General features: G+C 40.8%; 1 protein-coding gene and 1 pseudogene across 1 annotated transcript in view; one reads left to right on the top strand and one right to left on the bottom strand.

Moving 5' to 3' along the window:
• The window catches only part of DLGAP1 (DLG associated protein 1), a 320,327-nt gene that overhangs the window by 280,042 nt on the left and 14,558 nt on the right, over positions 1-25,727 (bottom strand). The gene's annotated exons all lie outside the window — the stretch shown is intronic.
• On the top strand, positions 10,186-11,293 carry LOC109547548 (cytochrome c oxidase assembly protein COX11, mitochondrial-like; annotated as a pseudogene).

The raw sequence follows: 25,727 nt of genomic DNA, 5'->3' as shown, positions 1-25,727 counted from the left end.
AAAAAGGTCCCCAAGTATGTCACGCCCTGTAAGTCATGGGAAGAAGTCTGGACTTTACCACTGGGAGTATGGAGGAACCATTGAAGGATGTAAAAACAGAAGATTTACTGATTCTATCTGTATTTCAGAAACGTCATTTGGACGCTAGTATTGGGTTGGCCAAGGTGTTCGCTCAGGTTTTTCCGTAACATCTTACGGCAAAATCCGAGCGAACATGTTTGGCCAACCCAATATATAGAATAAACTGGATTAGAGGAAACCTAGAGGCAGGAAGAACACTTAGGAGGAATTTATACTAATCTAGGTGAGAAAGTATGGCGCTTCAACAAGGATAGTGGCAGAGGGGATGAAGAGAAGTGGATAGAAATAAAATCTGTAGGACTTGGTGATTTTCCCATCCATTCATTCATCCATCCAACCAACTCTTAGGGGTCTATCTTAGAGATGTAAGGGGAGGTAGAGGGGAAAATCAAGGTTTTCCCCTCTGTTTCTGGGCTGAAGAAATGGGTAGACGGTGGTCCTATTTACAGGAGTAGGAAATGCAGGTTAAGAAGTCTTGTGGGGAAGGTAGTGAGCCCAGTTTTAGAGATGTTGGCTTTTCAGTAATGCCTTTACTTTTTTTTTTTTTTAATTTTATTTATTTATTTATTTTTGGCTGTGTTGCGTCTTCGTTGCTGCGCGCGGGCTTTCTCTAGTTGCTGTGAGCGGAGGCTACTCTTCCTTGCGGTGCGCAGGCTTCTCATTGCGGTGGCTTCTCTTGCTGCGGAGCACGGGCTCTAGGCATGTGGGCTTCAGTAGTTGTGGCACATGGGCTCAGTAGTTGTGGCTCACGGGCTCTAGAGCGCAGGCTCAGTAGTTGTGGCGCACGGGCTTAGTTGCTTCGTGGCATGTGGGATCTTCCCGGACCAGGGCTCGAACCCGTGTCCCCTGCATTGGCAGGTGGATTCTTAACCACTGTGCCACCAGGGAAGCCCACCTTTACTTTTATAACGCAGATACCCTCGGCTCCTCCAGCCTGTGTGCGTCAACGAGGTAACCTTAGCGATAGTAACCAAGTGTAGCGATGTTCCAGTCCCCCTCTCATCTTTGCTCCTCCTCCACCTAATTCTGATTGTCCCCACAAATGGGCTTCACATGTATTTGGGAACAAATCTGTTTGCTGCCTTCTGCTCAAGCCTCCTCGCTGTGTGCCAAGAACTTGTTAGGATGGCGGGCCATCTGTGACCACGCTGTTGCCTCGGTTACCACTGCCCTCCGTGGATGGCGGCTCCGTGGTCTTTCCACGTGTGTGTGTGTGTGTGTGTGTGTGTGTGTGTGTGTGAGAGAAGGGAAGGCAGAGGTGCTGCTTTCTCTAGATTTTCTCCATTAATTAACACAAAGAGTTAATGAGTTAGTCTGTAACACCTGCTTTCATCTGGCATCACTAAGCATGCCTGGAAGGACTAGGAACTTTGCATCTCATGGTGAAGGGTGAGTGGGTTGACCACTGTAGACAAAAAGAATCACCAAAAGGATGCTGGTCAAAACCCCTGCATATTGGGCTTCCCTGGTGGCGCTGTGATTGAGAGTCCGCCTGCCGATGCAGGGGACGCGGGTTCGTGCCCCGGTCCGGGAAGATCCCACATGCCGCGGATCGGCTGGGCCCGTGAGCCATGGCCGCTGAGCCTGCGCGTCCGGAGCTTGTGCTCCGCAATGGAAGAGGCCACGACAGTGAGAGGCCCTCGTACCGCAAAAAAAAAAAAAAAAAAAAAAAAAAAAAAACCCTGCATATTGAAATCATCGGGTTGGTGGCAGTAGTGGATAAAAAGTCATGCTGGTATCAAAGTTTTCTTATTGTATAAATGACAGGAAATAGAAGACAACAACTTGGGGGTTAGAGTTTGCTTTCTAGTTTGTTCATTTCTTCCAACTTCCAAATGGACACAGTGCAACCCATAGGCTCTGGATCAGTGATGCTGGGGAGAAGGGAAACGGGGGGAAATGTCAGAAATAAAGAAGCAATAAAAGTGCATGGGACAGTCAAGCATGGTCTGGAGTGATGAGGTCTCAGACGGAAAGGGGAGAAAGAGGAAAAGAAGACAAACACCTTTACGGACCCCAAGCACTCCGCCATGTTTGAGCTTCCAACGGTCCTCCACACAGAGAAAAGCTGTGAAATTGGACATATTTTAAAACCTTGAGGTATGAATAGGTAACATATGTTCTTAAAAATGAGCTGAGATAGACTAAAATGTTACACTCCTACTTCTCATAGGTTTTTGCTAAATTAGAGGTTTTTCCAGAGAAATGCCTACAATTTGTAGGTGGTACATGGGGGACATGTAAGTGGAACTAAGTCTTTAGCAGTGGCTGGCCCTTGTGCTGAAACTTAGCATCCCTTTATGCTTCTAGGAAAAACAGATACTGTGAACAATTTAGAGGAGGGGAGAAGAAAAATTCTTCCTTTTTCTATAAGAGTCTGATTGCAATGTTTAAAGATTTCCACGAAACAAAAATATCTGGTGTCACAGCTCATCTCCCACGCATAAAAACAAAATGGGAAAATTAGGTAGGAAAAGGAGAACCATTTCCTTTCCATTTCTCCAAAATTTCCCACATACTTTGGCTGTTTTGAATAGATCTTCTGAAATATCTTTTGAGGTCACCTACTTTGAGAGAACAGAGTCTCTGATTTTCAGGTGACATAGCAACGAGCCCAGAAAACAGAAATCTTATTTTTCATTTTTGCCATTCTTCTTGAAAAGAAAAGATGGTAATTTCGTCCCCACCCCATCTTGCTAAGCTTTTGCTAGTCTCGGGGATTTGTGCTCCGATCTGACTAAAAGAAAAATCTCCGTGTTAAGCCCTGAAAAGCTGGATCACAAAAAGAAATCCCAATCTCATAACTGTTTCATCACATTTTGATTTTAAGATATAGTAGCCAAGGTACCCATGAAAGTCTCACAGGGGTCTGATGGTTTTTTATTCCCTGAACTTCAGTGGACAAACAAGTACGTTTTCCACACGAACTGAAATCCTTGCAGCCACAGTAAATCAAGAAAGTAATGAGGAAAATGCACATTCCCGGCACGCTGCTATTTTAAAAACAGTCTTACAGAAGAAAACCCACCTAAACCGAAGCTGTGGAATAATTTTAGCAATTGAAAATTACTACCTTCTCTAGAATAACATGTACTTAGAAATGAAATGACTCAGAAACCAGCACGAAGTATGCATTCTGCTTTCCTTGTAGCACATTCAACATTTAATTTACAATATATCACGCTAAATACATTCAATCATCAGGGCTTATATCATGTTATCTGTCTTTGCTGCCTCCACCTATTCTGCTCTTAAGCTAAATTCACTTTGCATTATACATGATAACAATATTATCATACAGATGCCATTCTCTCTAAAAAGCTGGATTTCTCCCTCAGCCCCTCCAGTACCAATAAGTAACGAAATCAAAGGAAAAGGGCACACCGATGGGGGGTGGGTACTCTTTATGAAATTGTTCATCCCAAATTCGCAGGCATCGTGAAACATGACATTAACTCCAGTATGTTAAAAGAAAAATTATGGATTAGCACAGAAAACAAACACAAAGAGACTATTTATCTCCTTTTCCATAGCCCAGAATTGCCATTAGCTTACCTTATTAGCTGAAATGCCAAACAGAATGTCTTTATGGAAAAGTAAGTTCATTATTCATCTCAGCTTTGATTTGGTCTAGCGCAGCTGAGAGCATTTAGCTTCTCCCTGTGATTTGCCGATGCAAAGTGGGTGAGTAAGGCAGTAAACACAGAACTTGGGAGGTGGGGAGCGGTTGGCCCGTGGCTCACAACTCTAGACCTGCAACTTTACAGTTTCTTTCATATGAAGATAGTTAACAAACTCAGATCTTATCACCGAAGTGACTACTTAGTGGAGATTTTTAAGTCCGTTCAGTAGGCAGGGCAGTTGCAATGATAATGTCCTGCCTGTTCACGGTCCCAGCAAAATTACCTTGCTGTTTTTAGCTTGGTGGATTCTTGGACTATTGATTCACTTTGCAGCACGTTAGTGGATAATATATATTTTGTCAAGGAGAAATCCACGTGGGGGAGCGATCTCTGTAATTTTCTTTAAAAAGAAAACCTGCTTGTCTGACCAGTGAATGGCAAGATAGATGCATTTTACAATTCTGAAGATAAGTGTGCACACACACACACAACATTGTGTTGGATACAACATTCCGGTAGCTCCTACAGACGGAGACCCAGAAGCAAGATAGCAATAGATATCTGTCCTCAGGTCATCGAATTCTCTTTCAGAATAAAAAGTCACATTCTTTAATCATTGATTCATTTTCTTCAAATGAATTAAACATGTTCTAGAAACCTTTCGGCAAACACTTTTTCTTTCTTAAAAAATGACTTCATAGAAAACATCCCAAAAGAACCTTATTTAGTGAAAGTGTCTCATTTCCAAGATGGGCAAAGGAAGTGTTGCAGTTTCCTCTCTCAAGCGTTTTACTTCACAGAATTCGAGCAGTCTCATTTACTAAGATCCAGCTTTACCAAGGAAAATATGCAATCACAACAGTGAGACAAGTCTTGGATAATCAGTAGACAAGGACAGCGTTACTGAACAAAGCAATTTTAGCTTAAAGACTGTTTAAGCTTTGACTTTGTCACCATGCAAAATCAAGCCCCCAGTTCTCTCCTGAATTAATGAGAGCATGGCTGCCTCCAATGAGAAATGATAAAGAAAAAGCAATAATGGTTGATTTGCCTCAAAATGTTAAACAGAGTTACCATATGACTCAGCAATTCCACTCTTAGGCATATACTCGGGAGAAATGAAAACACGTGTCCACACAAAAACTTGTACACAAATGTTCACAGCGCCAATATTTACAATAGCCCCCCACAAAAAAGTGGAAACAGTCTTACAAGAGCCCAGACACAAAAGTGGAAACGGTCTTAATGTTCATCAGCTGATGAATGGATGTAAAAATGGGATATAGTCATATAATGGAATATGATTTGGCATTAAAAGTCAAGTATTGACACATGCTATACCATGGATGAATTTTGAAAACAGCATGCTGATTGACAGAAGTCATCACAGAGTATATGATCCCATTTATATGAAATGTCCAGAACAGGCAGGATCTATGGAGACAGAAAGTAGCTCGGTGGTTGCTCTATAGGCTTGTGGGCAGTGTACTGGGAAGTGAATACAAATGGGTCTCTTACTGGAGTGATGAAAATGTTCTTATTTAGATGGTGGTGATGTTTGTGCAACTCTGTGAATACGCTAAAACCACTGAATGGTGTATTTTAAATAGGTGAATTTTATGGTTTGCACATATCTTAATAAATGTTAATAAAATTATTAATTTGTCATAGAAATATTGTCATATAATGGTTGCAACTACAAGAATTTGTTATATATAGTAAATTTTGCAAAAGGTAGATAGGGAGAGGTGGGGAAAGTGTCAAGATAACCCCAAACTTGCAAAATCCTTGAGAACTCATGGACTGTAGACCTACCTGAAGGACCATTTGTGCTGGTTTTTAATCATGGATAATTTTCCATAAGAAAAACCCCCCAAATCAGAGAGAGTGAGAGCAAGAGGAAGAAGACGAAGAAGAAGAGAAAGAGAGGAAGAAGGAGACTAGTTTTTTTATTTATTTAACTTTTTATTTTATATTGGAGTATAGTTGATTAACAAGGGGACACTTGTTTTTGATTAGATAGCATGAAAGGACAGGTGATTCAAGAAGGAAAGTAGGATCCCAAACCTTAATTCTGATGATATAACAGCAAGTGGTTGAGATGAGAATAAAAGAAGAAAGCCTTTAACGAGACCAAAAGAATTGAACAAGGAGGGTTTTGAAATGCTCAAATTAAAGGAACTTGTTTCTAACAAGAGAGATGGGTTCACAATCAAGGAAGAATACACGTAAGTGATGAGCATCTACAGGAATTGCAGCAAGAGTGCTAAAACCCAGAATTAAATGAAGTTTGAATTAAAAAATAATAAAAGCGATAAAAAAAAGCCAGGGACAGTAAAAAAAAAAAAAAGAAAAAGGCTTTTGGAAAGATATGAATTGGAACAAACAGAAGAACAAGGACGATCCTGAGACGTGGTCCAGATGGTGTAATGTGAACAGATGATGATGAAGGAGGAGAAAGGGGAGGTGGAGAACTAAACATCAAACTCTCAAACTTTACCATTTTCTGTATCAAAGCAAAGGATCTGCAAATTGGAAAGGTTGGAAAAAGAAGCACGGTGAAGAGAAATCTGAATTTCAGGAAAACCTCTTGTATGCAGATGACTCATACATTTGTATGTTCAAAACTAAAAACAGAGTTACCATATTATCTAGCAATCCCACTCCTGGGCATAGATCTGGAGAAAACTATAATTTGAGAAGATACATATACCCCAATGTTCATAGCAGCAATATTTACAATAGCCAGGTCAAGGAAGCAGCTTAAATGTCCATCGACAGAGGAATGGATAAAGAAGATGTGGCGCATATATACAATGGAATATTACTCAGCCATAAAAAGAAACGAAACTGAGTTATTTGTAGTGAGGTGGATGGACCTAGAGATTATCATACAAAGTGAAGTAAGCCAGGCAAAGACAAATATCATATGACATCACTTATATGTGGAACCTAAAAAAAAAAAGATACAAATGAACTTAGTTACAAAACAGAAATACACCCACAGACATAGGAAACAAACTTATGGTTACCAAAGGGGAAGGAGGGGGGACACATTAGGAGGTTGGGATTAACGCATACATAGTACTATATATAAATAGATAATCAACAAGGACCTACTGTACAGCACAGAGAGCTATACTCAAGATTTTGTAATAACCTATAAGGGAAAAGAATCTGAAAAGGAATATATATATATATATATACACACACACACACACACATATATATATATATATATATATATATATATATATATAAAACTGAATATAACTGAATCACTGTGCTGAACACCTAAAACTAACACGACATTGTAAGTCAACCATACCTCAAAAAAATTCTGTTTTCTCAAAACTAAATTTGTATTTTCATTCCAGATCTCCCATATGAACTTCAGGTACCTGACAACTTTACTTAGATTCCTTGAAGCACTTCACACGCAGCACCTTCAAAATCAAACTCATTTTCTCTTCCCCCTTTCCTGCCCACACCCCACTGTAGCTCTTCTCGAATTCCCTACTTCAGTGAATGGAAACACCATCTTTTATGCAAGTCAGAGACAGAGGTACCATTCCGGACACTTCCTTTTCCCTCAACATCGCCAAGTCCTATAGATTGGGAAGCTCTGGAAACTATCCACCTGCCTCAACATCACTGTCACCAGCCTAGTCCAAGTCACCATTTTCTTTCACCTGAGATGCTATACTTGTCTTCTAACTGGTTCTCCTTTCATTTTATTTATCTTTTCACTTCCTCTAAAGGGATGTTTTCAGAAGGCAACCTGGATATCATCTCTCCCCACTCCTGCTGTTTTACGCACACAAACAAGGAAATAAAGATTCAAATTTTAGACACTACCTCCAGGACCCTGACAGATAGAGTCCTGCATATCTTCCCAGACTCATTTTGTACCACCTTGGTGACCTAACCACACTAGATTTATTTCTGACCCTTTTGTTTCTCCCTACCTTTGCCTGATTCCCCTGGCTCATTGTCCAATTGACTTTAAATCTTCCTTCAGACCCGATCCCAACCACTATTTCCTAGGGTGTGCTTCCCCCAACTTCTTAAGTCAATCTGCTATCACAGTATCATAATCTCCTTTGTAGGTACTGAGCAAACTGATCACTCGGAATAGGTTTTTACTTACGAGTAGAGGGTTCAGAAGGTGCTTGGGCTACTACACTCTTGGTATCTTTGAAGACACTTGCTTGGGTTGCCTCTTAGTTTTAAACTCACTGTGGAGAGACCTGATTTCCCACTGGTCACTCTTCTAACAGGGCAAGGACGAGGGATGGGTTGTATGGAGGGAAAGCAGGGAAGAAACATTTTTGGCTCAGGGACCCAGCAGTCTGATCTTAGGTGCAAGATGTTTAGGGTAGTGCTAAGAAATACTAGTTGCCCATCCCCTAGAATCTCAAGGGGTCCTAGTCCTATGGGAATTTGAAGTCAGCCACAGTTCCTGCCAGCAAAGGAAGGGACAACCAAGACTGCAGACAGGGTAAGCTCCCAGCATAATTCAATGTAGCCCTTGCCACGGTAGTAAATTTAAATTTATTTGTGTCATTGATTTGAGTAATGTTTATCTCCCCACTGATAATGGGAGCATGAGAGTAGGAATCAGGTCTGTTTCGTTCTTTCTTTCTTTTTTTTTTAACATCTTTATTGGGGTATAATTGCTTTACAATGGTGTGTTACTTTCTACTTTATAACGAAGTGAATCAGTTATACGTATATTCCCATATCTCTTCCCTCTTACGTCTCCCTCCCTCCCACCCTCCCTATCCCACCCCTCCATGCGGTCACAAAGCACCGAGCTGATCTCCCTGTGCTATGCGGCTGCTTCCCACTAGCTATGTACCTTACTAGAGTCTGTCATACAGAGTGAAGTCAGTCAGAAAGAGAAAGACAAATACCGTATGCTAACACATATATATGGAATTTAAGAAAAAAAAAATGTCATGAAGAACCTAGGGGTAAGACAGGAATAAAGACACAGACCTACTGGAGAACGGACTTGAGGATATGGGGAGGGGGAAGGGTGATATAGACACGTCTGTTTCTGATCATCACTGAATCCTTTGCGGTTACACAGGGCCTGGCAACAGTAGGCATTTAATAAATAGTTTTTGAATGAATCAGTGAAAGAGCTCTTAAATCGGCAGGCTGTGGTGGGAGGGTAATGATAGCGTAATTGCTACTAGTGGAATCATTTAAAGCATATGTTCTATGTGGGGTGTCAGGACTAGTCTTCCTGTTTATGAAATCTGACCATTTTATATCGTTCCCTTGTCATCACAGCTGTGATCTCGCTACCGCATGAAGAGCCACTATTAAGCATTTTGCTTAGAAAATGAGCATGCAGGATGTTTTAAGATATCATAAGATTTATTAAATTCATAATTGAATTTCCCCAGTGAAGACATTTTCCTTTTGAAAGGAGGGCACACCTAAAAACAATCAACTTAAGTTGCCGTGCTCAGGCAAATTACATCTTTGCGTACACAGGGAGCTTTCGGTAGGACCCCAGAATCAAGGTGGGTAATTAAAACCTGTCAAAGAAAATGTGATGGGGAAAGATGAAGATGGACAAGTCTTTTGAATCATCCAAAAGAACACAGCTTGATGGGCTTGAGTTTACAAAGCAGCAGCCTCCTAGAACAGGCTGTTAAAGGAAGATCTCTGAGCACCGGAAGAAGCAGCTTGCGTTTATGAAGAAGTAGTATGCTAGGCTGACTGTGTTTTACTTTTATTTTTGAAGATTAACTTGGTCGATGGGTATACATATAACCTGCGCTTCCTTACGCAAAGTCATCTTTCTAGAAAGAAAACAGGAGGAAAATATTTCTAAATGTTCACAGGACTGGTTTCCACTGAATTTTCTCACTTCTCTTCCTGGCAGCCATTCCGAACAACAAAAACAATCATACAACAAAACAAAGAGAATTACCCAGAAATCACATTTTCAGCAAAACCAGCAGAACACCCACAAACTCCCCAATCGGAGTCAGGCAGAAAGCCGAGGAGGAAAGGGATAGGAACGTGGCAGGTAAATGAGAGGTAGGAAGGGGACCTAGCTGCAGCAGAGCTCAAGAGCTCTGCCAAGTACACCCTCCCCCGAAGCGAGGACCTCAGTCTGAGAGCATTGCAGTGTGGAAAGGCAGGGACTGATGTAGGTGGTGGAGGGTGAATGGGCAAATCTCACTAAGGGCCAGAAACATTCTTTCTAAAAATGACTGTATCATTTCTGTCCCCACGTGACTGGTAACGTGCGGGGTCGTCCATGAAATAACGGAGGGAGAAAAGAACTAGGTTTTGTCTGAGAGTCAGAGGATGTGTGAGTACACAGATGCAGCATACTATAAAGAAACAGTGGATAACTGTAGCGACAGCAAAGGAAGCCCTCGGTTCACGAATGCTTGAAAAATGACTGCCTACCTTCTGATTCTCTTAAAAAAAAAAAACAAAACTTGTTCAGGCCATGGGAGGGCTCTGGCGTCCGGGATGAAGGCGCGTCGCTCTCGCTCTCTGCGGGTGGCCCTGGAATCACCCTGGGAACCGGACCAGGGCTGCGGAGAGGGTAGAGCCTTGTCTCCGGTCGGGGAGGAGCGGGACAGGGGGCGCCTAGAGGGAGCTGAGACGGCTCGGGACAGGGAGGCGCCCGAGGCTGGCGGTGCGGCCGCCGCGGCGGCCGAAGAGCACGAACCCCCTCACGCGCGCACAGGACGAGGATTGGCGGCGGCCGAACAAGACACTCCTCACGAACTTGGCCGCTGCGGCCGTGGGCATGCTGGGGAGGTGTCCTGCGCCGCCGTGCCCCTTTACCGGCTCTACGGCCGGACTACTGGACCTGGAGAATCGGCAGTAGCAGGTCATGCATCAGACCAGACTGGAAACATGGTACCTGTTAAGGATCGCATCACTGAAGTCACCTTTAATGCAGATGTGCATGCAAGTCTCCAGTGGAACTTTAGACCTCAGCAAACAGAAATACACGTAGTGCCAGGGGAGACTGCACTGGCGTTTTATAAAGCTAAGACTCCTACTGACAAACCAGTAAACGGAATTTCTACATACAATGTCGTACCATTTGAAGCTGGACAGTATTTCAGTAAAATACAGTGCTTCTGTTTTGTTTTGAAGAACAAGGGCTTAATCCACAAGAGGGAGTAGATATGCCAGTATTTTTCTACATTGATCCTGAATTTGCTGAAGATCCAAGAATGGTGAATGTTGATCTCATCATTCTTTCTTATACTGTTTTTTTTTTTTTTTTTTTTTTTCGGTACGCGGGCTTCTCACTGTTGTGGCCTGTCCCGTTGCGGAGCACAGGCTCCGGACGTGCAGGCTCAGCAGCCATGGCTCACGGGCCCAGCCGCTCCGCGGCATGTGGGATCTGCCCGGACAGGGGCACGAACCCGTGTCCCCTTCATCGGCAGGCGGACTCTCAACCACTGCGCCACCAGGGAAGCCCAGCAGTCACTATTTTAAAAGCTCAAAATGGAAGAGGAATCACTAAAGCCCTAACAGCTTGCCCAAAGATTACATTCTGATTTCAAATTTGACTGTATTTTTCCTTTAAGATCTAGGGCTATTTTACATTCAGAGTACTAAATAAGTACTTTGACATTTCAGTACCATGAAATTTAAATAAAATGTATATCTAGTAGGCTTCTAGCATTTCTTGTGATAGTTCCAAGTCTCCGAATTTTAAAATGTAAGTGCGATTGTGAAGATTTACCGCCAGCAGAGTTCTTCTGAAAAAAGATGTATTAAACTGTTTGAATAGTAAAAAAAAAAAAAAAAAAAAACCCAAAACCAAAAAACTTGTTCAAATAAGAGTAACATAAAAGGAACATGCATGCAGGTCTTCTAGGGAATATGGAAAACAGCAGCCACAAATTTCTTATAAATAATGAAAATGTACCAGGAAAATATGTTGCCACGAAGTTTAAAAGCATAACCCAACTTAGAAACAGTAATTCATGAAGCAATTACAGCTATAAAGGAAGATCACAAAGCAGAATGATAAGAACTCAGGGGAAAAAGTGAGAAAACGAAGGTTGCTGGTAGACAGCTGGAGGATGTGAAATAGGAACTGGCAGAATTGAAGGAAAGGAAGGTCAATAAAGGGACACAAAAGACAAGAAGGAAAAGAGCACAGAAATGGTGCCGAGATAAAAAGGATAAAGAAGGATTAGAGAAACAAGGCAATATAGCCAACATATGCGTAGCTGTGATTCGCAAAGAAAGTCAAACCAATGGAATAGAATAATTATCTTAAAATATAAGGCAAGAGAGCTTTTCTGAAATAAAAAGTCTAAAATCTATTTAATGAAAAGGTAACCATTTTATCAGTGAGACGTCATTCAGAATGGTCAGTGTAAAGAAATGTCTCAGAAAAAGTTTTGAAAGGAATCCTTTAGGTGGTCAAGCAAAAAGATAAAATGAGGTTAAGGGAGAGAAAATGAGGTGGACATTAGACTAACCTGCAGAAACATGTAACCTGAGCGCAGAACAGAGCAGCATCTACAAGAGATTGAGCTAAGAAAGCAGAAGCCAACGATTCTCTGTCTAGTTAAGCTCTTTCCAATGTAAAGACTCAAGTAAAAAGAGCTTTGGACATGCCAGAATTTGGGTACTATTGCTCAAATGAACCTTTCTAGGGGAAAATCCTAGAGGATGGGCTGTAGACAGACATGAAACAGAAAATGTCAACAGAAAAATGTCATCAAAGAACCAGTGGCCAACACCCCCATGTTCATGACGGCACTATTCACAATAGCCAAGACATGGAAGCAACCTAGGTGTCCACTGATGGATGAATGGATAAGGAAGATGTGGCATGCATATATATATATTTACTCAGCCATAAAAATAATGAAATGTTGCCATTTGTGACATGGGTGGACCTTGAGGGCATTATGCTACGTGAAACAAGTCAGACAGAGAAAGACAAATACTGTATGATCTCACTTACGTGTGGAATCTAAAAAAAAAAACCCTAAGCTTATAGATACAGAGAACAGATCGATGGTTGCCAGAGGCGGGGGGTGGTGGTTGTGTGAAATGGTGAAGATGGTCAAAAGGTACAAGCTTCCGGTTATAAAATAAAGAAGTCCTGGGGTGTAATGTACAGCATGGTGATTATAGTTAATAATCCTGCACTGCATATTTGAAAGTTGCTAAGAGAGTAGATCTTTAAAGTTCTCATCACAAGAAAAAAATTTTTTAACTGTGTATGGTGACAGATGTAAACTAGACTTATGGTGGTGGTCTTTTTTTTAAAATTTAATTTAATTTATTTATTTTTCTACAGCAGGTTCTTATTAGTTATCTATTTTATACATATTAGTGTATACATGTCAATCCCAATCTCCCAATTCATCCCACCACCACCACCACCCCCGCCCCGGCTTTCCCCCCTTGGTGTCCGTATGTTTGTTCTCCACGTCTGTGTCTCTATTTCTGGTGGTGATCATTTTTGCAGTATATACAAATATTGAATCATTATGTTGTACGCCTAAAACTAATATAACGCTATATGTCAGTTATACCTCAATAACAATAAAAAAAGAACCAGTGGCCAAAATCTAGCTCAACACATTTTAGAAGAGGTGTATCATTTTCATGGATTTAAAAGGAATATCTTTATGATCTGATATGACATGAAGTTTCTGTAGCTATACATATGTAGATATACTTTAAGAATTTTTTTCTATTACTAGCTTGTTTTACTTTTTGTCTAAATCCTTAATGGCTGTTGAATATTATGAAATGTCTTTTATGCATATATTGAGATAGTCATGTGTGTTTTCTCCTTTAATCTCCTAGTTGCTGTGAATTCTATGAATATTTTTTTTCTAATGCTAAGGCTTCCTTTCATTAGCAAATAAATCCCGTCTGGTCATGTTATTTTACATTATTTATAATTAGCGAATTTTATTGAAATATTTATTAAGAGTTTTTGCATCAGGTTCGTGAGAGAAATTGCATTACAGTTTTCCTTTCTCAGACTGCCGTCATCTAGTTAAGACTACACGAAATCCTAAAACGAACTGGGCATCTTTTCTTTGTTCATATCTCTAGAAGAATTTTTATATGACAGCAATTAACATTTTCTCGCTGGTTTCATGAAACTATTTGGGTCTGGTCTTTCTTTTTCTGAGTAAATGTTAAACTAATGTGTCAGTTTCTTAAACTGTTAGGGATGTATTCAAGGTTCTTGTTTTTACTGAGTTTTGAATAATTTGTTTTTCTAAGAAATTATCCACTTACGTTTTCAATATATTGGTATAAAATCTATTTCTGTTCTAGTCCTATGATAGATTTAATATCTACTGTAAATTTATCCCTGTTCCTGTCTTCATTCCTAATAGTGTTTATATTATGCTTTCTTTTTCTCTTTTTGGTGAGCTTATTCAGAGTCTTAGTGATATCAGTATTTTCAAAGAACAGCAATAACACAAAAATATTTACAGTGATCATCTCTGGGTGATTTTGATTATCTTCTTTATTTTCTTATGTATTTTAAAAGTTTCCCCAATAAACGTATATTATGAACCTCCCCAATAATACCAGTAATAAAGTGATACATTTTTGAACAGAACAAAAAAATGTAGACTGAATAGGAGATTCACAACTGGTTGAATGGCTTTTCCTAGATGGTCTATAAATAATATCAAGAAAAAATGGAGAATGGTCTTCAGTGGTATGCATAAGCCTTTCTTTTTGGCCCTATTCTGAACAGTTTTTTAATCATCAACTTCCATGGTGATATATTAGACACTATTATGAGATTTAGAATATAATACATCTTGGGAAAATATTTAAAATACTGGATTTTAGATTTAGTATTTCTCCAGTTTTGAGAGTGGAAGCATTCTTTCTGGTCATCCAAATGGCACTTTTAGGTGGGTGAATTAGAAACAAGCTATCCCCTCCTCAAGACTCTACTGTCATTTTCTGGAAAATTATGGTAATAAATAAACAACTAAGATAACTACTAATATAAACGATGTTCTCTAGAATTAGACTGTGCACAATAGTAAGGAGTGACCTTGGGCTAGAAAGACACATTTGTATCTATAAGATGACATTTAATAAAGATAAACATAATAGTCTACATTATGTTAAACCACCTAAGCGCATAGCACAAGGTAAGACAAACATGTCAAAATGATTTCATGTGAATGAATGGCTCACAGTTTTTATCTGAGTATGAGACAGGTTGGCATGGCTGCCAGACGAGCTGGTACCTTGATAGAAGTAGGGTATTCGTATCCAAAGATTTTCAAAGGGTGCTGTGAAGTCCAAATTCAACTGAAATATTGTTCACAAAATAATATCATAAGTTAAGAGAGATGCTGCTTTTCTTGGAACCAAATACAATTTGTCTGTTGTCAGCTAAAAGAGCTTGATGTCCTATTCTCAGAGAATTGCTGAAGGAACTAGGTATTTTGAAGATAGAAAAATGAAGACTTATGGGCGAACAATAGTTTGTTTTTTGTTTTTTTTTTTGCGGTACGCGGGCCTCTCACTGTTGTGGCCTCTCCTGTTGCGGAGCACAGGCTCCGGGCACACAGGCTCAGCGGCCATGGCTCATGGGCCCAGCCGTTCCATGGCATGTGGCATCCTCCTGGACCGGGGCACGAACCCGTGTCCCCGGCATTGGCAGGCGTACTCTCAACCACTGCGCCACCAGGGAAGTGAACAATAGTTTTAATCAAACATTTGAAGGACTGCCTTGTAGAAGAAAAATTTGATTTATTTCACATAGCTCTACATCCAAGTTAAAGAAAGAGAGGTGGGCTTGGACTCACGATAGAGAAGAATCTTCTAAGAAGGGTGTCAAGAATGGAAACTGCTTCTGGGGTGAAAATTCAGGGACCCTTTCTAGAGGCCATTTGGTACCGTGCAAAAAGCCTTACCATCTGGCATTCCCATTGGCCCAGCGAATCCAGGAATTTCCACTGATTAAGTAATTGGATGCTTCGTGAGGCATTTGTAACAGTGAAAGATTTGGATAGGTTACTAAGTAAATACAGGAAAAGAAAAAAGAAATGTGAGGGGAAAAAAAAAACAAACAGAGCAGAATGGGGGCAAAGAGAATGAACTCAATGGAACAGAAACTACTGTTGCAAGTACAGGGGTGGAAAGGAGCATGAGATATTATTAGAAAATCGCCAGTCAAAATAGGGTTGAATGCAGGCCACTGAGGCAATGGCCCAATTTTTTTGTTAATTAGACGAGAGAATTGTGATTGCTAAAATAAAACTTAGATTGAGGATCTCTAGTGAAGTGAGGTCAACAAAAATAGCTAATAAATGGGAAATTACTTTAGTCCTTTGCAAGTGAAGAAACCTATTACTCATGGGTGTTAAATGGTTTGTAATGTAGAGAAAGGAAACAGATTCCTCTGGAGATCATTCACTATAATGCTGCATCAATAGGACTTCAGGATGTAATGTACTGAGGAAATGCTGGCTTTGGAAGTGTGCGTTCCATGCTAGACCATAGTCCAAATGTTTGTGACTGTCTCCATCTGAAAACAACGGAAAGGGTAAACAAGTCTGCAGAATAATTATTCAAAATCAGAATTTTTAAATTATTTGAAGATACTAAGATTTACTTGAACTTCTTTTTTTTTGAATGTAAGACGAGTGCGTACTATTTGGGAATACTAACCAGAAAAAACGGTCCACATTTTATTGAAAAAGACGTTTAAGGCATTATTCATAATGGTGAAAAATGTAAAAAAAATTCAAATGCGAAATAATTGAGAAATCGGTATTCTCACCATGGTGTGTTAGCATACTTTAATAGCCACAATATTTTTATTAAAATGCTAGACATTAAAAATAATAAGCATTTATTAAAATGATAAGCATATATATGCATACAATGTATATATACAAAATGATACGTTATGATAATTATGAAACTACTGGCAAATTAAATAGTTACTTCTTAGTTGCCAGATTCATCGATAGACTTTTCATTCCAGGTCTGACTCGATCCCTCTTTGGTAGTTGACCTTGTTCAACTTTTCCTATTTCTTGAAATCCTGATCTCCCTTTACTTCCACGCTGTTTTGATCTTGCTGACCCATTAGCATGGTTTTCCTTTGCTACCTGTCTGTGTTTAAATATCTGTGTAACCTAGGAAACTGGTCTGTGCTACCTCACCTTCTAACATACATGTCCCAATGTGATCTCATTCACTCAAACTTTCCTCTACCTTCTACGTGATAACTCCCAGCTAATCTTTCTCCAGCCCTGACAGCTTCCTGAACTCCAGACTCATAAATTCAGCTGCCTTCACTTTTCTGTCTTCCTCACCTGAGGACCTTTGACCAACCTGGCACCTTAAAGATATGGTAGAAAGATACATTTACTTCTCTCCATCTTTATTGCTTCTAGCTTAGTCTGAACCACAATCATCTCTGGTCTGAGTTATTGTAATATCCTTCTAAATAATATTCAGATAAGTGAAAGCTTGCCTATGGGACACCTTCAACTGGATATTCTATAGACACATCAGATTCAAGATGTCTAGAACTATATCATCTTTTCCATCCCAACTTATCTTTTCTCCCAGATTACCGATCTCAATTGGAGATACTGACATGCATCCAATTTTTCAAAGCATAAATTGGTCTTCATTTCTACTCTTCTCTTTCCTGACAACCAAGTCATTCAACCTCCAAGGCTAGGCAATTCTATGTATTTTAAACACGTTTTGTCCTTTTGAATGGGTAAAGAAGATGTGGTACATATATATAAGGGAATATTACTCAGCCATAAAAAGGAACGAAACTGGGTCATTTGTAGAGATGTGGATGGACCTAGAGTCTGTCACACAGAGTGAAGTAAGCCAGAAAGAGAAAAACAAATACCGTATATTAACACATATATGTGGAATCTAGAAAAATGGTACAGATGAACCTATCTGTAGGGCAGGAATAGAGACGTAGATGTAGAGAATGGACGTGTGGACATGGGGGGGAAGGGGAGGGTGGGATGAACTGGGAGATTAGGTTTGACATAGACACACTACCATGTGTAAAGTAGCTAGCTAGTGGGAACCTGCTGTATGGCACATGGAGCTCAGCTCGGTGCTCTGTGACGACCTAGATGGGTGGGATGGGGGGTGGGGTGGGAAGGAGATCCAGGAGGGAGGGGATATATGCATACATATAGCTGATTCACTTCATGGTACAGCAGAAACTAACACAACATTGTAAAGCAATTATACTCCAATAAAAATTAAAAAAAAAAAATTCTTACCATCAGCATCCCTCCTCTCTCCCACTATGGTAAGAAATCCTTGAGTGTAGAAGTTGTATTTTTCAACTTTGTATGCCCAGTCTTTAACAGAGTACCTGACATGTAGTTAGTGCTCACAAGTATTTGATTTACAAATTATATTATGTACAAAAAAAGGCAAAAATACATGTAACATGTTAATTGCAAATGTGTAAAATGTGTGTATTTACATATAGATATTGGAAAGATGTCTTCAAGTGATATGAAGAATTGGCATTTTAGTGTAAGTTTAAGTGAATATTAAACATTCTAAATTTTAAAAAAGCAGCAAATATATAACACATAGGCAAAGAGGAATCTAGACCCAATAGTTTAAAATAGTTTAAAATGGCTTAAAATAGACTAACATAGTTTAAATAGTCTAAATAGTCAAATAGTTTAAAATAATCTAACAAACACAGAAATTGATGCCCTTTTAGTCCATCTCCGCGTGAAAGAAGTCTCCAGGACCACTGAATGCGTACATTGATCTCATTTAGCTGATATGCTCTGGGCAGATGATTTCACACACTTTTCATACAAAGTTTCAAAAATGATTAGGTTAAAAAAACATATCACAGATGAGGTGGTAGATTCTGTGGCAGGTGGCATAATGGCTCGCCAAAGATGCCCACGTTTTAAGCCAGGGAAACTGTGACAGTGTTACCTTACGTGGCAAAAGGGACTTTGCAGAGGTGATTAAGTTAATGATTTTGAGACGGGAGATTATCCTGGATTGTCCAGATGAACCCGATGTGATTACAGGGGTCTTTGTAAGTGAAAGAGGGAGGCAGGAAAGTCAGAGAAGACGACGTGACCACAGAAGCAGAGATTAGAGTGATGTGATTGCCGGCTCCGAAGATGAAGGGGGAGCCAGGCGTCAAGGAATACAGGCAGCCTCTAGAAGCTGGAAAGTTGGCAAGAAAATGCATTTTCCCCTAGAGCCTCCAGAAGGGACACAGCCCTGCTGATACGATTTTAGCTCAGTGAGACCCATTTCAGACTTCTGATCCCCAGAGCCGTAAGATAATAAATTTGTGTTTAAATCATTAGATTTGCAGTTACTTGTTATAGCAGCAATAGGAAACGAGTACAGATGCTGTAGGATTTCACTTCCTCAAAAGCCTGACTAAACGAAATTGTGTCCTCTAACGGTAACTTCTGCAATGTCTCTTAAATCTGCCTTGTTTCAGTTCATGTTGGTACCGCCATGTTTTCACACTTAATAGTAATAATCATAGCATTTCTTGAGGCATTATATAATATATAATGCTCCCTTTCCAAGCGTTGTTCTACATCTTTTACATTACATTCACCCATTTAATCCTCTCAAGACCCTTACATGATAGGAATTGTTATTACCACCATATTACAGAGGAGGAGCCCATGGCAGAGAGAGGTTAAATAACTCACTCAGAGTTGCCTAATCTGTAAAACACAGGGTTTGAACACAGCTGTTTGGATCCAAAGCTGTACTTTATCTTCCTAAAACTGACTGCATGCCTTTGAATGGCATGACGGTCACTGAAAGTGCCCTCCTCACCAATTGACTATTTATATGCACTCTGTTGTTAACTATTATGGTAGACATAATTTTGACTCCCATGATGTCTAACCCCTGCTGTCACACCCGTGAATATGTTCTGGTTCACGGCAAAAGGGACTTTGCGGATGTCAGTAACGTTACTGATCGGTGATCTTAAAATAGGTCGATTATACTGGATTAATCTGGGTGGACCCACTGTAATCACATGAACCCTTAAAAGAAGAGGGGTGTTATGTCTATGTTATGTCTATGTTACCATAATAAAATAAAATTAAAAAGTAAAAGAAGAGGTTTCTCCTGGCTGAGGGCAGAAGAGAAAGTCAGAGAGATGTGGCAGAGAGAGTCAGAGGGATTTAAAGTACGATCAAAGGTTTGATATGACGTTTGGTGGCTTGCAGATGCAAGGACCTCAGTTGTACAGCCGCGGGGAACTGAATTCCGCTCTCTGCCTAAATTCATTTGGAAGTAGAATCTTCCCCAGAGCCTGCAGATGAGAGCCCAGCCCAGCTGATATCTTCATTTCAGCCTTGGAAGGCCTTGAGCACGCCACTCAGCTGAGCTAGACTGTGCCCAGACTTCTGATCCATGGAGATGTTGACCTTTCTAAACTCCTCTCCCACAAGACTCTGAACTGAGCTGGCTGGTGAAATAACTACTATGATGTTGTGAATTCTATTTCTTCTTCTCTCCCTCTCTCTGTGCCTTTCCTCTCTCCTGCCTGTGATCCATCCATCCATCCATCCATCCATCAATCCACTCACCCACCCACCCACTTGCCTATTAATTCATCCATCCATCCACCTACTCACCTATCCACCCACCTATCCATCACCCATCTGTCCATCCATCCATCCATCCATACATAAATGGTGTTTGTTAGGCACTAAGTCAGGCATGGGAGATACAGAGCTAAATTACTGAGAGATTAGTAAAAATGGGCAAAAGCTAAGAGAAATCCCTACCAATGTGCTTCCAAAGAAATGATACCAAAGCTTCAGAGACATAGTGTTTCAAATGGGGAAACCTTTCTTCTTTATCCTCTTTCCTAAACCCCAGGTTGGAATTTTTCTTCCTATCAACCTCCATATTCCTTGTTCAGGTATCTTCATACTGCTTCTTACTTTGCCTTGTATTCTATTTATCTAACCACCCAGTGTCCCACTAGACTACAAACTCTCTAAGAGTATGAGCTATTTTACATATCTTTGAATTCCCCTCTCATCTCAGCCTCAGCCCTTGTACACAGCAGAACCTCACTTTTTGTTACTTGAATTGATCACTCAGGAAGAGCTCCTTTACGATAAATCCCATCACACACTTTACTTTGTAACAGGATCTCCAAGTTCCATCTCAGTATCTATCTATTTCAGGTACTAGGCACCCACAATAATAATTCTTGAAAAATTCCCCATTCCTCAAAGTATTCTAAGGTTGTAACCCAAAAGGCTTTTCTAATGAGATGTTACAAGGAAGAAGGAAAGTCCTCAACTTCAACTTTTTAAGGAAAAAGCTAATTAAAAATTTTTTTTCTTGAAATATAGTTGGTTTACAATGTTGTCTTAGTTTCAGGTGTACAGTAAAGTGATTCAGTTATATCTATCTAGTCTTTTTTTTACATTGTCTTCCACTATAGGTTATTACAAGATATGGAGTATTAGTTCCCTGTGCTATACACTAGGTCCTTGTTGGTTATCAATTTTACATATGGTAGTGTGTATATTTTAATCCCAAACTCTTAATTTATCCCTCTCCCCCTGTCCCCTTTGGTAACCATAAGCTTTCTTTCTATCTCTGTGAGTCTATTTCTGTTTTATAAATAAGTTCATTTGTATCCTTTTTTTAGATTCCACATATGTGGTATCATATGATGTTTGTCTTTCTCTGTCTGACTTCACGTAGTATGATCATCTCTAGGGTCCATCCATATTGCCGCAAATGGCATTATTTCATTCTTTTTTATGGCTGAGTAATATTCCATTGTATATATGTACCACATCTTCTTTATCCATTCATCTGTGGATGGACATTTAGGTTGCTTCCATGTCTTGGCTATTGTAAACAGTGCTGCTGTGAACATTGGGGTGTGTGTGTCTTTTTGAATTACGTTTTTCTCCAGATTTATGCCCAGGAGTGGGACTGCTGGATCATCTGGGGGAAAAGCTAGCTAATTTTAAGGATATCCTAATTTAAACTTGTTAGTAGCCCTTTATGTCTTTTGGGGACATGCTAAAAGCTAAGGACTTTTCTCCAGAACAGGATGAACACAAACAACCCCCTCCTCAACTGTTAAATTCACGAGTTCACGACCCCCTAGAGGCCATTCTTGGGGACTACATGTCCTATCTGTCCACAGTCACAGGCTAAGAGCACTGAATTAGGTGGATGGGTGTGCCCTGCCTTCCTGCATCTGAGTTCTCCTCCACCCCATCCGACGGTCTTCTCAAGGTAGGGTTACTTCCAAAGTCAGTCAGATGTGCAAGCTCGTCACTTCTGCTTCTGGGCAGCCCCGGCATCATAAGTAACCTTCCCAAGATGCTCCAGGCCTGGAAACCCTCTTCCTCTGAGGGTCTGTATTAGAGAGCCCTGGCTTGTAAGCTTTTCTAGAAAGGCCTATTCTGGAAAGCAAGCTTTCCAACTGGCCTGCCACCAATGGCATTTTTCTGGCTTGTGGGGCTGAAGCAATCTCTTTCTAGTCCTCAAAGTTGGCCAAAGAACACTTGGTTTCAGAGAACAATGTGAGAAAATACGGCTTTTGACGTTTGGAAAGTAAACAAATGTGGCCAGACGGCATGTTTTTGGTAATACCGGTTACGTTAAAACAGAAGACTACAACGTACATGCTGGTTATTAGTCCATGAGATCACTGCCTCTTATCTAAGCAGGTGACTCTTATTTCCAACTCAGAATGGTGTGCTAAGTCTCTCATTGACACCCATCCATTGGTACATTGATTTTTTTCATGGGCAGCAGGAAGGTGCCCACTCTTCTCAGTGAATAGGGCTGAAGTAAACACTGTCCCCAAATAACCCGTAGTGAATACTCCAAGGGCCTCTCTAGAAAGCTCTTGCCATTTGGTCAAAGGCAGGAGAAGGTGAGGGATGCGGGAGTGCCTCAGGTAACGTGCAAACGGTACCTGTTGTCGGGGGAGGGGGGCCCGTCTGATTGGCACCAGCCGTGCGGCTGGCTGTAGCAGATAATACCATGCATCGCCAACTTCTGAATCCACTGGCACCCACCGGCAGCTCCCAGAGGTGCCACAACATTGTAATTTACAAATCACTGTGAGTAGGAGAAAATTTTGGCAGCCCTCTTTCATAAATGAGAATCACACGTGAGGGTTACTGTCCGAGCGAGAGCTTCGGCCCAAAGCTCAGAGTGTGAATGGAAGTGCTGTGCTGGGTACTGCCCGGGCAGCTCATGGTCAGTCGGGTACAAAAGGCAGAGTGGGAGCTGAGCAGGCTCCTTGGAGGGGCCAGCGCCAGGGCGGATGGGAAGATCCAGGGAAACACTGCGCGTTCTGCGCCCAGAGCAAGGCCCCGGGCATGGCAAGTCCTGAAAAATGGTGGGTGAGAATCTGGGCAAAATCCCAGGCTCGTTCTTGTGTTTCTAGTCAAAAATTAGTTGTGCTTTTTGAACGCTAGGTACTTTAAAGAATTTACTCTTCACAATAACTCGGCAAGATATTTTTCTAAAGGAAGAATTAGAAGATATGAGTGGTGAAGTGGTTTATTTGATGCCATTGTCGTGAGTAGGTGGCGGAAAACAGGCATTCCCACGGCAGCTGTCACCCGGGCGCCACCTGGTTCTGACACCTCTAAGCGCTGGGACATCACAACACGATGTTACCTTCTTGGGGCAAAGCCCAAATCTAGTAGAACTCAATATATTAAAATAGACAAGAAACAGCTAGAACCACGCAGTCCAGTAGAGCTTTCTGTAGTGACGGGCAGGTTTTATATCATTGTTGTTCAATATGGTAAACGCCAGTCACATGTGACTACTGAGTACTAGAAATGTGGCTATGGTGACCGAGGGGCTGAATCTTTCCTTTTATTTCACTTTAATTAATGTAAATTTAAATAGCCACACGTGGCTGGTGGCTACCATATTGCACAGCACTGTGTGCTGAGACTCTTTGATTTGAAAGGAACCCTGGGGGCCACCTGCCCTCATTTCCCCAAATAGGGAAATTTCCTTCGCTCTGTCCCTGACATGTTCAGCCAGCCTCTCGTTACATATTTTTAATAACGAGAAGGTCTTCACCTTGCCTGGGATCCGATGGCTTTGTTAGGAAATATCTTCCTACCTAACAGTTGCCCCCTCAGGGGTATGAGCTGGGGATACAGTTGGGTTTTGGTGTGATAAACCCATCTGTTATTCCCTGGGGTTCTCTCCCGATTTGCTGTCCCTCTGCTCTTCTCGTGCCTGTGAACCATGGGTGCCCCAGCGACATCTCAGTCCTCTGGGGGCACAGTGTGGTGGTCCCATCCTACCGGCCTGCTGCTGGACGAGCACACGATGCTACGTGGACGCTAGGATGGTTTCCCCACAGCAGGTTTGCTGTCTGCGCAAAGATTTCTTCTCAGGGCCTGGGCAGCCCCACTGCCTCCGGGGCGGGAAGCCTGGTTGCCTTTCCCCACACTGGTCTTTCCCTTTCCCACGTTTATGCAGTCACCTCTCCCAGAGTTCAGTGTGCGTCAAACAGGTGCTAAATAAATCTTGGTTGAATGAAAGATGTTGAGAAGGCTGTCCTCGTAAATGATTTAACAGAATTTTTCATTATACACTCACGATGTAGATAGCGCGAAGAGACTACATATTATGACAGTTGGGTGAAATCATCGCTGGTTGACTCTGAGAAGTACAGTGTTCAAAAACATCAATGAGATGAAATTGGTCTTGTTTAATTTTAGTGAGTTCTTTCATTTCTTAGTTACTTACCTGTCCCTGTGAAGTGAATAATTAACATTTCCTTCTTAGGCGTGGGGATATTTTATAAAATATTGAACCAAGAGAAAGTGGAGGCTGTGGAAACATTAAGACTGTATCCATTACTTTAAACGAACTTCATCTGGGCTTAAGCAAAGGGGGAGGGCATTAAATAAGGGCTTGCTAGAACACTGAATTCTCTGTGATGAGAGACATGTACATGAGGAAAAGTCCAACATGAGCTGAAAAGTAGGATATTAAGTTCTCCACGCCTTCCAGATTCGTAACTGAGTGTGGTACCTTTTATCCTGATGGATTTCAAAAGCCTGAGTGTTCTGTATGATCTATTATAGAAATTTAGTTTAAACTCTGCTAACATTCCCTAACAGCACTATTTATTGGATATCTGTAGCCCCCGGCCACCTTCAACTGATACACATGTGTCCTCTGCACTGGGTATTAATTACATGGCTTACTTGATTCAGTTATATAAGTAATTAAGAAGCATTCTAAAGGTTGACCTTTAGGGAAACATATCTTTTCCTTTGGACCTGTGATAATTTTAACGAAGAGTAAAGTTTGTGAACTCCCCAAATATTTAGTTAACAATTTGGGATGTGTGGAGCTCACGCACCCAGCAGAATTCTGGCTCAAAACATGCCTTGGAGATAACTATCTGGTATCCCCATAGGACAAAAGTATGAAGTCACACTGTTATAGAGAAATTGGGTTTGGGGATTCCTCGTTTCCTTCCTCACCGTTTCAGCGAAGTTAATTCTTGTAGAAGAAAACATCCCCAAATTAATACAAGCAAAGGATATTAAATGGGCAGACAGTTCTAATTGGGACATAACCTTATGGTGTTTTAATAACATTATAACTACAATCAGGTTGGCAGTCTCAAGGGATAAACTGTATTGTTTCTCACTGAAAAGAGAATAAGCACAACAGCTTTGAGTGATGGTTCTTTCATAGGCTGAGATGTAATCTTCCAGTTATATGGAACAATACTGTTCTACTCCAATTTACATTATACATTTGACTTTGCAAATGAATCTCATATGTTACTTTCTAACATGGCCACTTTCCAAACTACACCTAATCATAGAGGTAGAATCTGTTTTTTTAATTATAGTTAATCATTTAAAAAATTGTCATTAAAATAAACTCTCATTGAGAAACAATTCGTCAGGAAAAGATCAGAGGGAATATTTACCAAGCAGAGGCAGCATGGTACGATGG

This window comes from Tursiops truncatus, chromosome 13 (genome assembly GCF_011762595.2).
Source record: "Tursiops truncatus isolate mTurTru1 chromosome 13, mTurTru1.mat.Y, whole genome shotgun sequence".
Classification (NCBI taxonomy): Eukaryota; Metazoa; Chordata; class Mammalia; order Artiodactyla; family Delphinidae; genus Tursiops; species Tursiops truncatus.
The sequence above is the reverse complement of the archived record's forward strand: the minus strand, read 5'-3'. Positions and strand labels throughout refer to the sequence as shown.